The sequence below is a fragment of the Ursus americanus genome, chromosome 14 (assembly GCF_024610735.1).
Source record: "Ursus americanus isolate L20-20 chromosome 14, mUrsAme1.1.p, whole genome shotgun sequence".
Lineage (NCBI taxonomy): Eukaryota > Metazoa > Chordata > Mammalia > Carnivora > Ursidae > Ursus > Ursus americanus.
The window spans coordinates 48448873-48463525 of NC_142140.1; the positions used below are offsets into that span (position 1 = coordinate 48448873).

A 14653-nucleotide genomic window follows, 5' to 3' on the forward strand; every position below is an offset into this window, starting at 1 on the left:
AAATAATTTCTTATTAAAACTATAATATCTGACCTGTTGGGGAACATTAGATACTGTGATGGAAATCCCTAATCAGAGAGGAACTGGGAATCCTCTGAAAGGGTGCACATCCACTCACAAAGTATTGAAATTAGTTTCTTGACTGGAAAATGTTAATTCTAACATTTCCACAATGTGAACAATGTCCATTTATGTGAAAATTAATCATATTATTTCCCCTGTGCTGGTAGTCACCTCCACTAATGGACCAAGGAAACAATACAGCAATCTCAAAGTTTCTTCTTCTCGGATTTTCAGAGGAACCAGAACTGCAGCCTCTCCTATTTGGGCTTTTCCTCTTCATGTACCTGATCACTGTGCTTGGCAACCTGCTCCTCATCCTGGCCGTCAGCTCTGACTCCCACCTCCACACCCCCATGTACTTCTTCCTGGTCAACCTGTCCTTTGTAGACATCTGTTTCACCTCCACCACTGTCCCCAAGATGCTGCTGAACATCCAGACTCAGAACCAAGTCATAACCTTTGCGGGCTGCATCACACAGATGTATTTTTTCATACTCTTTTCAGGATTAGATGTATTACTCCTGACTGTGATGGCTTATGACCGCTTTGTCTCCATCTGTCAGCCCCCGCACTACATGGTCATCATGAACCCCCAGCTCTGTGGACTGCTGGTTCTGGTGTCCTGGATCATAAGTGTCCTGCATTCCTTGTTAGAAAGCTTAATGGTGTCATGGCTGTCCTTCTGTACAAAGGTAGAAATCCCCCACTTTTTCTGTGAACTCAATCAGATGATCCAACTTGCCTGTTCTGATAACTTTCTTAATAACATTGTGATGTATTTTGCAGCTATGCTGCTGGGGGGTGCTCCCCTGGCTGGGGTCCTTTACTCTTATGCTAAAATAGTTTCCTCCATCCTTGGGATCTCATCAGCTCAGGGCAAGTATAAAGCATTTTCCACCTGTACCTCACACTTGTCGGTTGTCTCCTTATTTTATTGTACGAGCCTAGGAGTGTACCTTAGCTCTGCTGCTACCCAGAGCTCCCATTCAAGTGCAGTGGCCTCGGTGATGTATACAGTTGTCACACCTATGCTGAACCCCTTCATCTACAGCCTGAGGAACAAAGACATAAAGAGGGCTCTTATGAGATTCTCTGGGATGACAGTTCTAAAAGGGCCAATTTTCTGAGGCCTAAAGAAGTGCCCATGATCTCAGGACCCAATGCCTTAGAGTCAGAAGTTGTGATTTTTTTATGTATATTGTGCAATAGATTTTGCTTCTTTAATTTATTTCCTAGAATTTCTATGTTTTCAATTTCAATGTCTTGTACAATATATGTAACTCATTTTATTAAGCTTTGTGATATCTCTGATATCCAAGAGATTTTTCCCTTTGTCATTTTCCTAGGTCTTAATGTCATTCCTAACTTTGGGTGTGAACTATTTGGACATTCTCACTTTTTAAAATGACTAAATGAAGCTGTTGAGAATAATTTCTTCTCAGATAAAGTATACCATAGTGACTATTTTTTTCTTTTGTTTGACTTAACACTGCTCCTATGGGAACTCTACTCTCGGCCACCACAGCTATTTATGTAAGTTTATAACAGAGAAAAATCTGAGACCATGTGCTTCACCTCTGTGAACAGCATTCATTTATACATCACTACTTTCACTGCTCTTCCTGGGAATGCAGACTTTGACGTACTGAAAGTTATACCTGATCCTGGGGATTTTTCTACACATTAGGATCCTATCCTGTTACACAGCTTGTGTCCACCATGACTACCATAGTCACTGGCAAAAATATATGATCATAAAATACATGTCTCCAAGTGGAGTCTGCACAGAATGACAAATATGGAAAAAATAGATTGACATAATATGTCCTTAGAGTCAAACCTGGCTTTAAGGATGATGAGGCAAAATATTAAATTATATATTTATTGTTATGCAAAATATTTCTTTCTCAGGCACTTCATCTAGTCATTAAATTATGGAATATCAGGGTCCACTCGTAAGGTGTAATCACTAAGATGAAAGACTGGTGGCATGTTTGGGGTTTTATTAAGTTATTTTCTGGTTCTGATTGAATATTTCCAGTGCTTCCTATGAATATGATTCCTTTCTGTTCTCTAAATGAAATATCTCCCACCCTTTGAAATTTTGCCATAACTACTAAAGGGGCAGAGAATTAAACATATCAATAACATTCACTATATATGATTCTCATAACCACAGGATGACTCACCAGCGAGCTTGGATTCCTGTCCAGGATGTGGTTCAGAGTCACAAGTTGTGGGCACACATATATGTCCTTCCTACTTTTCCATTTTACCTCAAAGGGGCCCCTAAGGAGTCATCTTTTAATATAGTTACATGAAATAAACTCCAAGAACAGTGTAGTCATGAAGGCTACCTTCAATTATCAAAACATTATGTAGAATAAAAAGAATCAGATTATTACAAATGCTGTCAGTTCTGCCTAATTTGATTATTCTATCAATTAGCTATTGCTGGGTATAAAACATCTTAAAATAAAATGGTTTACTATACGGGCACCTGGGTGACTCAATTGGTTAAGCATCTGTCTTCAGCTCAGGTCATGATTTCAGGGTCCTTGGATAGAACCCCCCATCAAGCGCCCTGCCCAGTGGGGAGTCTGCTTCTCCCTCTCCTTCTGTCCACCCCCCAACATTCATACTCTCTCCCTAGCTTACTCTCTCTCTCTCAAGTAAATAAATAAAATCTGAAAAAGTGGCTTAGCATAATGTCCTTATTATGGAAGGGATTGTAGGGTAGGGAGTGGTTATGATCTCTGGAGGGCTCCACATGAGTCTGAAGTCAGGTGGGAAACTCTTTGTGTTCCTAAAGCTCATCCATGAGGTGTGTGGCTGTAGTGTTTTTCTGTCTTGAGCCAATTTATGTCATTCCATGCCTTTAATATACGTAATCTAGTTACAAAATAAGTGAGTTTGTCAAATGTGAATTGTCTTCATTTAATTTCACTTTTTAAATATCCACATGTGAACCTTTGCTTTTCCACAGTTGGAAGAGAGCTCTCCCACCCTGTTAGGTGTGACTCAGCTAACTAGGCTCATTTCTGATTCTGAGTCATGCACTACCGGAATTTTAAAATTCTAATTAATTTATGGAACACTATTACATCCAATAATCTGTACATATTTAAACTGCACGGCTTTAGGAATTAAAATAGTCATTGAAAACTCATGATTACATACTGCATGTTCCATTTTTTTATTTTGTTATGTTAGGCACCATACAATACTTCATTAGTTTTTGATGTAGTGTTCCATGATTCATTGTTTGCGTATAATACCCAGTGCTCATTGCAGTATGTCCCCTCCTTAATACCCACTACTGGGCTAACCCATACCTCCTCCTTCCCTCTGAAACCCTCAGTTTGTTTCCTGGAGTCCATAGTCTCTCATGGTTCGTCTCCACCTCTGATTCCCCCCCCTTCAGTTTTCCCTTCCTTCTCCTAAAGTCTGCCATACTATTCCTTATGTTCCATACATGAGTGAAACCATATAATAGTTGTCTTTCTCTGCTTGAATTATTTCCCTTAGCATAATCCCCTCCAGTTCCATCCATATCGAAACAAATGGTGTGTATTCATCCTTTCTAATGGCTGAGTAATATTCCATTGTATACATGAACAACATATTCTTTATCCATTCATCTGTTGAAGGGCACCTCAGCTTCTTCCACACTTTGGCTATTGTGGACATTGCTGCTATGAACATTGGGGAGCATGTGCCCCTACTTTTCACTACATCTGTATCTTTGGGGTAAATTCCCAGTAGTGCAATTGCTGGGTCATAGGCTAGCTCTATTTTTAACTTTTTGAGGAACCTCCATACTGTGTTCCAAAGTGGCTGTACTGACTTGAATTTCCAGCAATGGGTAAGAGGGTTCCCCTTTCTCCACATCCTCTTCAACACTTGTTGTTTTCTGCCTTGTTAATTTTTGTCATTCTAACTGATATAAGGTGGTATCTCAATGTGGTTTTGATTTGGATTTCCCTGACGGCTAATGATGTTGAATATATTTTCCTGTGTCTGTTAGGAATTTGTATGTCTTCTTTGTAGAAGTGTCTGTTCATGTCTACTGCCCATTTTTTTTTTACTTGATTCTTTGTTTTTTGGGTGTTGAGTTTGGGAAGCTCTTTATTGATCTTGGGAATCAGCCTTTTATCCAAATGTCATTTGCAAATATTTTCTCCCATTCCATGGGATGAAACTTAGTTTTGTTGAATGTTTCCTTTGCTGTACAAAAAAATTTTTATATTGGTGAAGTCCCAAAAGTTCATTCTTGATTTTTTTCCCTTGGCTTTGGAGACATGTCATGAAAGAAGTTACTGTAGCCTATGTCGATGAGGTTACTGCCTATGTTCTCCTCTAGGATTTTGATGGATTCCTGTCTCACATCAAGGTCTTTCATCCATTTTGAGTTTATCTTTGTGTATGGTGTAAGAGAATGGTTGAGTTTCATTCTTCTGTGCATAGCTGTCCGATATTCCAAGCACCATTTACTGAAGAGATTGTTTTTTTTCCCCCCATTGGATATTTTTTCCTGCTTTGTTGAAAATTAATTGACCACCGAGATGAGGGTCCATATCTGGGGTCTCTCTTCTGTTCCATTGATCTATGTATCTATTTTTGTGCCAGTACCGTACTGTCTTAGGGATCACAGCTTTGTAATATAGCTTGAAGACAGGCATTGTGATGCCCCCAGCTTTGTTTTTCTTTTTCAAAATTTCCTTGGAAAATCAGGGTATTTTCAGGTTCCATTAAATTTAGGATTGTTTGTTCTGATTCTTTGAAAAATACCATTGGTATTCTGATAGGGACGGCGTTGAAAGTATAGATTGATCTGGGCAGCATAAACATTTTAACGCTGTTTATTCTTCCAATGATCATGGAATGTTTTTCCATCTTTTTGTGTCTTCTTCAATTTCTTTCATAAGTGTTCTGTAGTTTCTAGAGTATAGATACTTTACTTCTTTGGTTTGGTTTATTCCTCTGTATCCTATGGATTTTAGTGCTATTGTAAATGGAATTCATTCCTTGATTTCTCTTTCTATAGTTACGATTTTAGTGTATAGAAAAGCAACTGATTTCTGGGCAATGGTTGTCTATCCTACCACATTACTGAATTGCTGTGTGAGTTCTAGTAATTTGGGTCTAGACTTTTGGGTTTTCCACATAATGTATCATGTCATCTATGAAGAGAGAGAGTTTTACTTCTTCTTTGCCAATTTGAATACCTTTTATTTCTTTTTGTTTTCTGATTGCTGATGGTAGGACTTCCAGTACTATGTTGAACAATAGTGGTGAGAGTAGGCATTCTTGTTGTGGTCCCTATCCAAGAGAAAAGCCCTCAGCTTTTCCTCATTGAGAATGATATTCTCTGTGGGCTTTTCATAGATGGTTTTATGAAATTGAGGAGGGTTCCCTCTATCCCTCCACTCTGAAGTGTTTTAATCAGGAAAGGATGCTGTATTTTGTCAAATGCTTTTTCTGCATCAATTGAGAAGATCATATTGTTCTTGTCTTTTCTTTTATTAACATGTTCTATCACATTGATTGATTTGCAAATGTTGAACCACCTTTGTATCCCAGGAATAAATCCCATCTAGTCGTGATGGATAATCCTTTTTATGTACTGTTGGAACCTATTGGCTAGGATCTTTCTGAGAATTTTGGCATCCATATTCATCAGGGATATGGGTCTGTAGTTCTCCTTTTTGATGGGGTATTTGCCTGGTTTTGGGATCAAGGTAATGCTGGCCTCATAGGATGAGTTTGGAAGTTTTCCTTCTGTTGATATTTTTTGAAACAGCTTCTGGAGAATAGGTACTATTTCTCCTTAAATGCTTGGTAGAATTCCCCTGGAAATCCATCAGGCCCTGGACTCTTGTTTTTGGGGAGGTTTTTGGTCACTGCTTCAATCTCATTACTGATTATTGGTCTAATCAGATCATCAGTTTCTTCCTGTTTCAGTCTTGGTAGTTTATAAGTTTCCAGGAAGGCATCCATTTCTTCCAAGTTGCTTGATTTGTTGGCATACAGTTGCCGGTAATAACTTCTAATAATTGTTTATCTTTCCTTGGTGTTAGTCATGATCTCTCCCCTTTCATTCATAATTTTATTAATTTCAGTCCTTTCCCTTTTCTTTTAGATAAGTCTGGCCAGTGGCTTATCGATCTTATTAGTTCTTTCAAGGAACCAGCTTCTACTGCATTTCTGGTTTCTATTTCATTGATCTTTGCTCTAATCTTTATTATCTCTCTTCTTCTTCTTCACTTAGGTTTTATTTATTCTTTCTCCAGTTCCTTAAGGTGTAAAGTTAATTTGTGTATTCGGGATTTTTCCTTAAATTGAGTGAGGCTTGGTTGGCTATGTATTTCCCCCTTAGGACCTCATTTGCAGTATCCCATAGGTTTTGGACAGATGTGTTTTCATTCACATTGATTTCCATGAATTGTTTAAGTTCTTTGATTTCCTGGTTGACCCAAACATTCTTAAGTAGGATAGTCCTTAGCTTTCAAGTGTTTGAATTTCTTCCAAATTTTTCTTGTGATTGAGTTCCAGTTTCAACGCATTGTGGTCTGAGAATATGCAGGGAATCATCTCAATCTTTTGGTATCGGTTGAGACCTGCTTTGGGACACAGTATGTGGTCTATTCTGGAGAAAGCTCCATGTGTGTTCGAGATGAATGAGTATTCTGTTGTTTTAGGGTGGAATGTTTTGTATATAGCTATGAGGTCCAGCTGGTACAGGGTGTCATTCAAAACTCTCGTTTCTTTGTTGATTTGCTGCTTGGCTCAGCTGGTTTAATGTCTACCTTCAGCTCAGATTATGACGCCAGGGTCCTGGGATTGAGCCCTGCAGACAGCTCCCTGCTCACTGGGAAAAGTCTACTTCTCGCTTTCCTTTTGCCCCTCCCTCCTCAGTTCTTGCTCTCTTTGTCTCTTTCCCTCTCAAATAAATAAATAAAATCTTTTAAAAAAACCCAAATGTGATAACACAGCCAGAATTAGTGGAGCACTACCAGCTGACCAACAGTTGATGGCAACCTCATGAGGAGACCAGCAGAGACCAGAAGACTTCCCCAATGTAGACCCTCATGTGATAAAAAAAAAGAAAATGAAAAAAAAATATCTTATATTGTTTCCTTTTGGCATGGTTTGTTATGCAGCAATAGCTGACTGATACAATAATTAATATAAACAGAACTGAGAATTTTAAGAATAATCTACCGTTTCTTGTTTTCGACAGTTTTTCTGATTTGAAAGGAGTATGCATAATGTCCTGGTGATTCACATTTATTTTAGATAACTGTACTAAAAAGTGACTACCACTGAGATTCCCATCCAGGTAAATGGTAGAGTTTGGAAAGACCTCTATGTTTCTGCAGGAAAACTTATGGACCCCTCAGTCCCAACTTTCCATTCCCAGAACATTACTGGACAGGAATTCAAGCTCTTGCCTGTATCTTCCTTTGATCATAGGATTGAAGAGAGCTTAGAGCATAAAAAAGGCAAAGAGTTAATGACAGAGTGGATACACTTATTGTTTACTCACATTATAAAGTTTATGACAACTTTTTTAAAGATGTAGATATTAAGTTTAGGGCAACAGAAGGAGTAATATTTGAAGGCAGCCCTGGAAATTTTCAAATAGAAACAGCCAGATCATCCAATTAAATAACTCAATATCTGTCACTAAATTCTTCACTTGAATAAATAAAACCCTTTACACATGGACACCACACACCCCACACTTTAGTGAGTAGATGTTCATCATCAAAAACACATGTTCCACAATAAAATATTGTATGATTGGAAATTTTACTTCATTATATTTGGTTCTTCTCTGATACGGAGCCCATATTAAGTCATTTGGTTTATGCAAATTTGTCTTTCTGTAGATTATGCTTTGAGGGTGTTTTTCATAAGTAATTTCTCCTTATTTTTCTGTGCCAGTGATACTGTGGATGCGGAGCTGCTATGAGAACAGGATCATAATGAGGATCATAAAACCCCAAGACTAGTTACAGAACAAACTAGTAGGTTAAGTCTATATCACCAGAAAGAGCATTTAAAGTAGTAGCACAGAAACGAATGGCAGACACAGAATGAAAACCTGTGATCTAATTTCTTATACAATAAAATTATAAATTTTGGCCTCAGTGGCCAAATGTAGTTTATTTAATAAAGTGATTACCGTATGTAATATAGTATAATCAGTAATAACTATATTATAATCATTCTATACCATTCATCACCAAATGAGGCAAATGGGAATCTCAAAGTTGTTTCTGATTCAAGATTGGGACTAACTTTGGAAATTAAAAAAACAGAAGGAGGGACACCTGGGTGACTCAGTTGGTTTACCATCTACCTTTGGTCCTGGGATTGAGCCCCACATCAGGCTCCCTGCTCAGTGGGGAGCCTGCTTCTCATTCTGCATGCTCTGCCTGCTGCTCCTCCTGCTGTGCTCTCTCTCTCTCTGACATAAAATAAAATAAAAAATAAAATAAAATAAAATAAAATAAACAAAATAAATAAAATAAAATAATAAAATAAAATCTTTAAATAAAAATATAAAGGAAAAATTGTTGGCTATCAGAAGGCACAGAAAGTTCAACAAAGAGGCTTATTGAAAAGCAATAGCAGTTGAATTTAAGAAAATTGAAACTCCAGGATATAAATAGAGGGATTAAGTTATTTCATGATCCAATCTAAGAATCACAATTTCTGGCTATTAGGCATTAAGCATGAAATCACAGGTAATGTTGAAAAATGGCCTTTTCATGGCTTCCCACTGGAAAAAAAAAATTACAACCCGCTTTATGTGCTTGTTCCTCAGGCTGTAGATGAAGGGGTTCAGCATGGGTGTGACCACTGCATACATCAATGAGACCACTGCACTTGTGTGGGAGCTCTGGGTAGCAGCAGAACTAAGGTACACACCAAGCATCGTACAATAAAATAAGGAGACAACTGAGAAGTGAGATGCACAGGTGGAAAATGCTTTATACTTTCCCTCAGCTGATGAGATTCTCTGTATGGAGGAAACTATCTCAGAGTAAGAATAAAAGACCCCAGCCAGGGGAGCACCACCTAACTGAGTAGCTGCAAATTACATCACCATGTTATTAAGAAAAGTATCAGAGCAGGCAAGTTGGATCATCTGATTAATTTCACAAAAAATTGTGGGGGATTTCCACCTCTGTACAGAAGGACAGCCACAACACCATTAAGGTTTGTAACAAAGAATGCAGGACACTCATGATCTAGACACCAGAACCAGCAGTCCACAAAGCCAGGGGTTCATGATGACCGTGTAGTGCAGGGGGTGACAGATGGCCGCAAAGCAGTCATAAGCCATCACAATCAGGAAGAAGTTGTCCAAACCTACAAAAAGTAAGAAAAAGTATATCTGCATGATGCAGCTGTCATAATTCAGGACTTTTCTCTGTGTTAGTATATTCACCAGCATCTTGGGGACACTGGTGGATATGATACAGATGTCTACAAAGGACATGTTGGCAAGGAAGAAGTACAAGTATGTACAACACTGACTCAACAATCCCATATTTTGTGTTGAAAGGAAATTTATATAGAAATGCATTAGGATCAGGTGGGATTTATTCCTGGGATGTAAGGGTGTTTCAACATTTGCAAATCAAAAAACGTGATAGACCACATCAGTAAAGGAAAACACAAAAATCATATTATCCTCTCAATTGATGCAGAAAAAGCATTTGACAAAATACAGCATCCTTTCCTGATCAAAACTCTTCAAAGTACAGGGATAGAGGGAACATACCTCAATATCTAAATGCCATCTATGAAAAGCCCACAGTGAATATCATTCTCAATGGGGAAAAAACGAGAGCTTTTCCCTCAATGTCAGGAACACAATGAGGAGGCCCACTATTGCCACTATTGTTCAACATAGTCCTAGAAGTCCTAGCAATTAGAAATCAGACAACAAAAAGAAATATAGGGCATTAAAATTGTCAAAAAAGAAGTTAAACTCTCTCTTTTCACAGATGACATGATACTTTATGTGTAAAACACATAAGACTCCACCCCTAAGTTATTAGAACTCATACAGCAATTCAGCAAAGTGGCAGGATACAAAATCAATGCACAGAAATCAGTTGTATTTTGGGGGCACCTGGGTGGCACAGCGGTTAAGCATCTACCTTCGGCTCAGGGCTTGATCCTGGCATTCTGGGATCGAGCCCCACATCAGGCTCCTCCACTATGAGCCTGCTTCTTCCTCTCCCGCTCCCCCTGCTTGTGTTCCCTCTCTCGCTGGCTGTCTCTATCTCTGTCAAATAAATAAATAAAATCTTTAAAAAAAAGAAATCAGTTTTATTTCTATACACTAAAAATGTAACTGAAGAAAGAGAAATTAATGAGTCAATTCCATTTACAACAGCTCCAAAAACCATAAGATACCTAGGAATAAACCTAACCAAAGAGGTAAAGCATCTATACTCTAGAAACTACAGAACACTTATGAAAAAAATTGAGGAAGACAGAAAAAAAAAGGAAAAACAGTACATGCTCGTGGATTGGAAGAATAAACATCATTAAAATGCCTATGCTGCCCAGAGCAATTTACACTTTCAATGCAGTCCCTATCAAAATACCATCAACATTTTTCACAGAGCTGGAACAAATAATCTTAAAATTTGTATGGAACCAGAATAGACCCCAAATTGCCAAGGGAATGTTGAAAAAGAAAACCAAAGCTTGGTGGGGGGGCATCACAATGTCTGACTTCAAGCTATATTACAAAGCCACAGTCATCAAGACAATATGGTATTGGCACAAAAACAGACACATAGACCAATGGAACAGAATAGAGATCTGAGATATGGACCCTCAACTCTATGGTCAACTAATTTTCAACAACACAGAAAAAAACATCCAATGGAAAAAAGACAGTCTCTTCAATAAATGGTGCTGGAAAAATTGGACAGCCACATGCAGAAGAATGAAACTGGACCATTCTCTTACACCAAACACAAAGATAAATTGAAAATGGATAAAAGGCCTTAGTGTGAGGCAGGAATTCATCAAAATCCTAGAGGAGAACATAGGTAGTAACCTCATCAACATAGGCCGTAGCAACTTCTTTCAAGACATATCTCTAAAGGCAAGGGAAACAAAAACAAACATGAACTTTTGGGACTTTGAACAGCAAAGGAAACAGTCAACAAAACTAAGAGGCAACCCATGGAATGGGAGAAGATATTTGCAAACGACATTTTGGATAAAGGACTGATATCCAAAAATCTATAAAGAACTTCTCAACCTCAACACCCAAAAAACAAATAATTCAGTAAATAAATGGGCAGAAGACATGAAGAGACACTTCTCCACAGAAGACATACAATTGGCCAACAGACATGAGAAAATGTTCAGCATCACTAACCACCAGGCAAATACATATCAAAATCACAATGAGACATTATCTTACACCAGTTAGAATGACAAAAATTAATAAGACAGGAAACAAGTGTTGGAGAGGTTGTGGAGAAAGGGGGAACCCTCTTATACTGTTGGTGGGAAAGCAAGCTGGACAGCACTCTGGAAAACAATATGGAGTTTCCTCAAGAAGTTAAAAGTAGAGCTACCCTACAACCCACCAATCACATTACTAGGTATTTAGCCCACATACAGATGTAGTAAAAGAAGGGGCACATGCACCCCAACATTTATATGAGCAATGTCCACAATAGCTAAACTGTGGGAGGAACCCAGATGCCCTTCAGCAGACGAAGGATAAAGAAGATGTGGTCCATATATACAATATCAGAATATACAATATACAACAAGGATATACAGATATACAACAGAATATACAATATACAACGAAGGATAAAGAAGATGTGGTCCATATATACAATATCAGAATATACAATATACAACATCAGAAAGGATGAATACCCACCATTTGCACTGACATGGGTGGAACTGGAGGGGATTATGCTGAGTGAAATAAGTGAAGCAGAGAAACACAAATATCATATGGTTTCACTCATATGTGGAACATAAGGAATAGAGCAGAGGAACACAGGGAAAGGGAAGGAAAACTGAATAGGAAGAAATCACAGAGGGAGAGAAACCATGAGTGACTCTGGACTCTGCGAAACAAACTGAGGGTTGCACAAGTGAGGAGGGTGGGGGATGGGGTGACTGGGTGATGGGTAATAAGGAAGGCACGTGTTGGGATGAGCTGTGGGTACTATACCAAATTAATGAATTGACCAGTACAAGAAAAACTTATGAGGTACTATATGCTGTCTAACTGAACATAAAAAAAATAAATAAATTTTGAGAGAATAGAAATCAAAAGAATGAATGTCTGATAAAGAATCAAATTAAAAGAATATAGATATTTAGATACGAAGATTTAAAGTAGAATGGGCAAACTTAATTTTAGTAATGAATTGCTTTTTAAAATCTTAATGCACAAAGGGCTCAAAGTCAGAATTAATTTTTTTTTAAAAAAATTTTATTTAAATCTGACGTCATGGGGCACATGGCTGTGGAGTCAGTGGAGCAAGCAACTTTTTTTTTTTCTTTTTTTAAAATTTTATTTGTAAGTAATCTCTACTTCCACCAGGGGGCTCAAACCCACAATCCTGAGATCAAGAGTCATGCTTTCCACCAACTGAGCCAGTCAGGCAGCCTGAGCATGCAACTCTTGATCTCAGGGTTATGAGTTCAAACCCCACATCAGGTGTAGAGATTTCTTAAAACAACAACAACAACAACAACTAACTAAATAACCAGGTCCTTGTTTCATTGATCTGTTCTGCCATATTTTTTTAATTTCTATATCACTGATTTCTGCTCTAAACTTTATTATTTCTCTTCTCAGCCTGGATTTAGTCTTTATTTGCTGTTCTTTTTCCAGCTCTTTTAGGTGTAAGCTTAGATTGTGTCATGGATTGAAAGAAAAACTGGTGTTAAAATGTATATGCTACCCAAAGCAATCTACACATTCAATACAATCCAAATAAATAAATAAAGTAATTCACATTTATATTTTGGAAATGGAGAATTCACTTCTTGCATTCCATTTCAACAATGGAGCAGAGCTCCAAATTGACTTTAATATTTTTTTTTACACTTAATATTGGATTTCAACACAAAATGCCCTTACCCAAGAGAAGAGAAATTAATTAATTGAGAGACTAAAATTCACTTTCCTCCAAAACAATTTTATTGGATAAATGTCTATATTATATTCCTATCTCTGTTGTAACAAATTACCACATTAGAGGCTTCGAAGAAACAAATTTATGCTCTTACTGTTTTTGAGGTCAGAAGCCTGAAGTAAGACTCAGTGGGCTAAAATCAAGATGTCTGCAGCACCTGGTTCCTTCTGGACGCTCCAGGAGAGACTCTTTTCTTTCCTATTGCTGTTTCTAGTGACAACAAGCATTCTTTGGCTCATTGCAATTTCTCCATGTTCAAATCCATCAACATGGCATCTTCACATCTCTCTCTGATGCAACTATTCTGCTTCCCTCTCCCACATTCAGAGGAGCATGGTGATTATATTACTTCCACCTGCATAATCTTGGTCAATCTTAGTTCAAGGTCAGCTGCTTAGCAGCCTTATTCATTTGCTACCTGAATCTCCCTCTTCCTATAAGAAAATACCATATTCAAAGTTTCCATGAATTAGAATGTGGACCACTTAAAGAGGCTTTTATTCTTCCTACTAGAAAGTCTTTTCCAAAACTAATATATTTGGTGCCACTCAAGGGTCCATATATAAAAGAAACAAACACAGATTTTATCACAGACCCTAGAATGACTGAATATCATTGTTATTCAAAATTTTATGCATCACGATCTTTCGTGTGTGTGTGTGTGTGTGTGTGTGTGTGTGTGTGTGTGTGTGTGATCTACAACCACCTGCACCTTACTCCATCACAGGATGACAGTCTTGCTACTCAAAGACTGGTCCACAGACCACGACCTACAGCATCGACATCACTCAGGAGCTTGTTAGAAATGCTGAACTCCTGGGCCCACCAGCACCTGCTAAAGCAGAATCTGCAATTAAGCTGAATCCTAGATTCCTATGCAATGTGAAGTTGGAGAAGTGCTGGTCTGGAGTACATTTTCTCACATTCTCAATTTGACCATTGAGATAGGCTCATTATTTGTGTTGGAAGCTGTTTTGCTCCTTGGAGGTGTTTAGCAGTGTCCCTCAGACATTGCTAGATATACTCAAGAGACAAGAACCACCTCTGGTTGGGACCACTGGCACAGAGATTGAAACCTGGGAGCGTCCTGACAGAATGCAATCAGCACCCATCCTTTTCTGCAATGATAACTTTGAGAAGATCACTAAATTCTTCAAGCCCCATTTTTCCATGGGGAATGGAGTTCACACTAGTGTTTCCTCACAGAATGGACTTTTATAAACATTAAATCAGGCAACTTCTATAGGGTGCTAAACTCAGATTATAGTGCATAAAATACCCCAATATATATCTTACAATTAACAAACACTTTATAATGATACTTTCATAGCTCTGGACTTGTGATAGAACTGTGAAATTCCTAATTGTTTTGGCAA

General features: G+C 38.0%; 1 pseudogene; it reads left to right on the forward strand.

Annotated features, from left to right (window-relative positions):
* Positions 1-242: 242 nt before the first annotated feature.
* Positions 243-1211, forward strand: LOC123796715 (olfactory receptor-like protein OLF4; annotated as a pseudogene).
* Positions 1212-14653: the final 13442 nt, after the last annotated feature.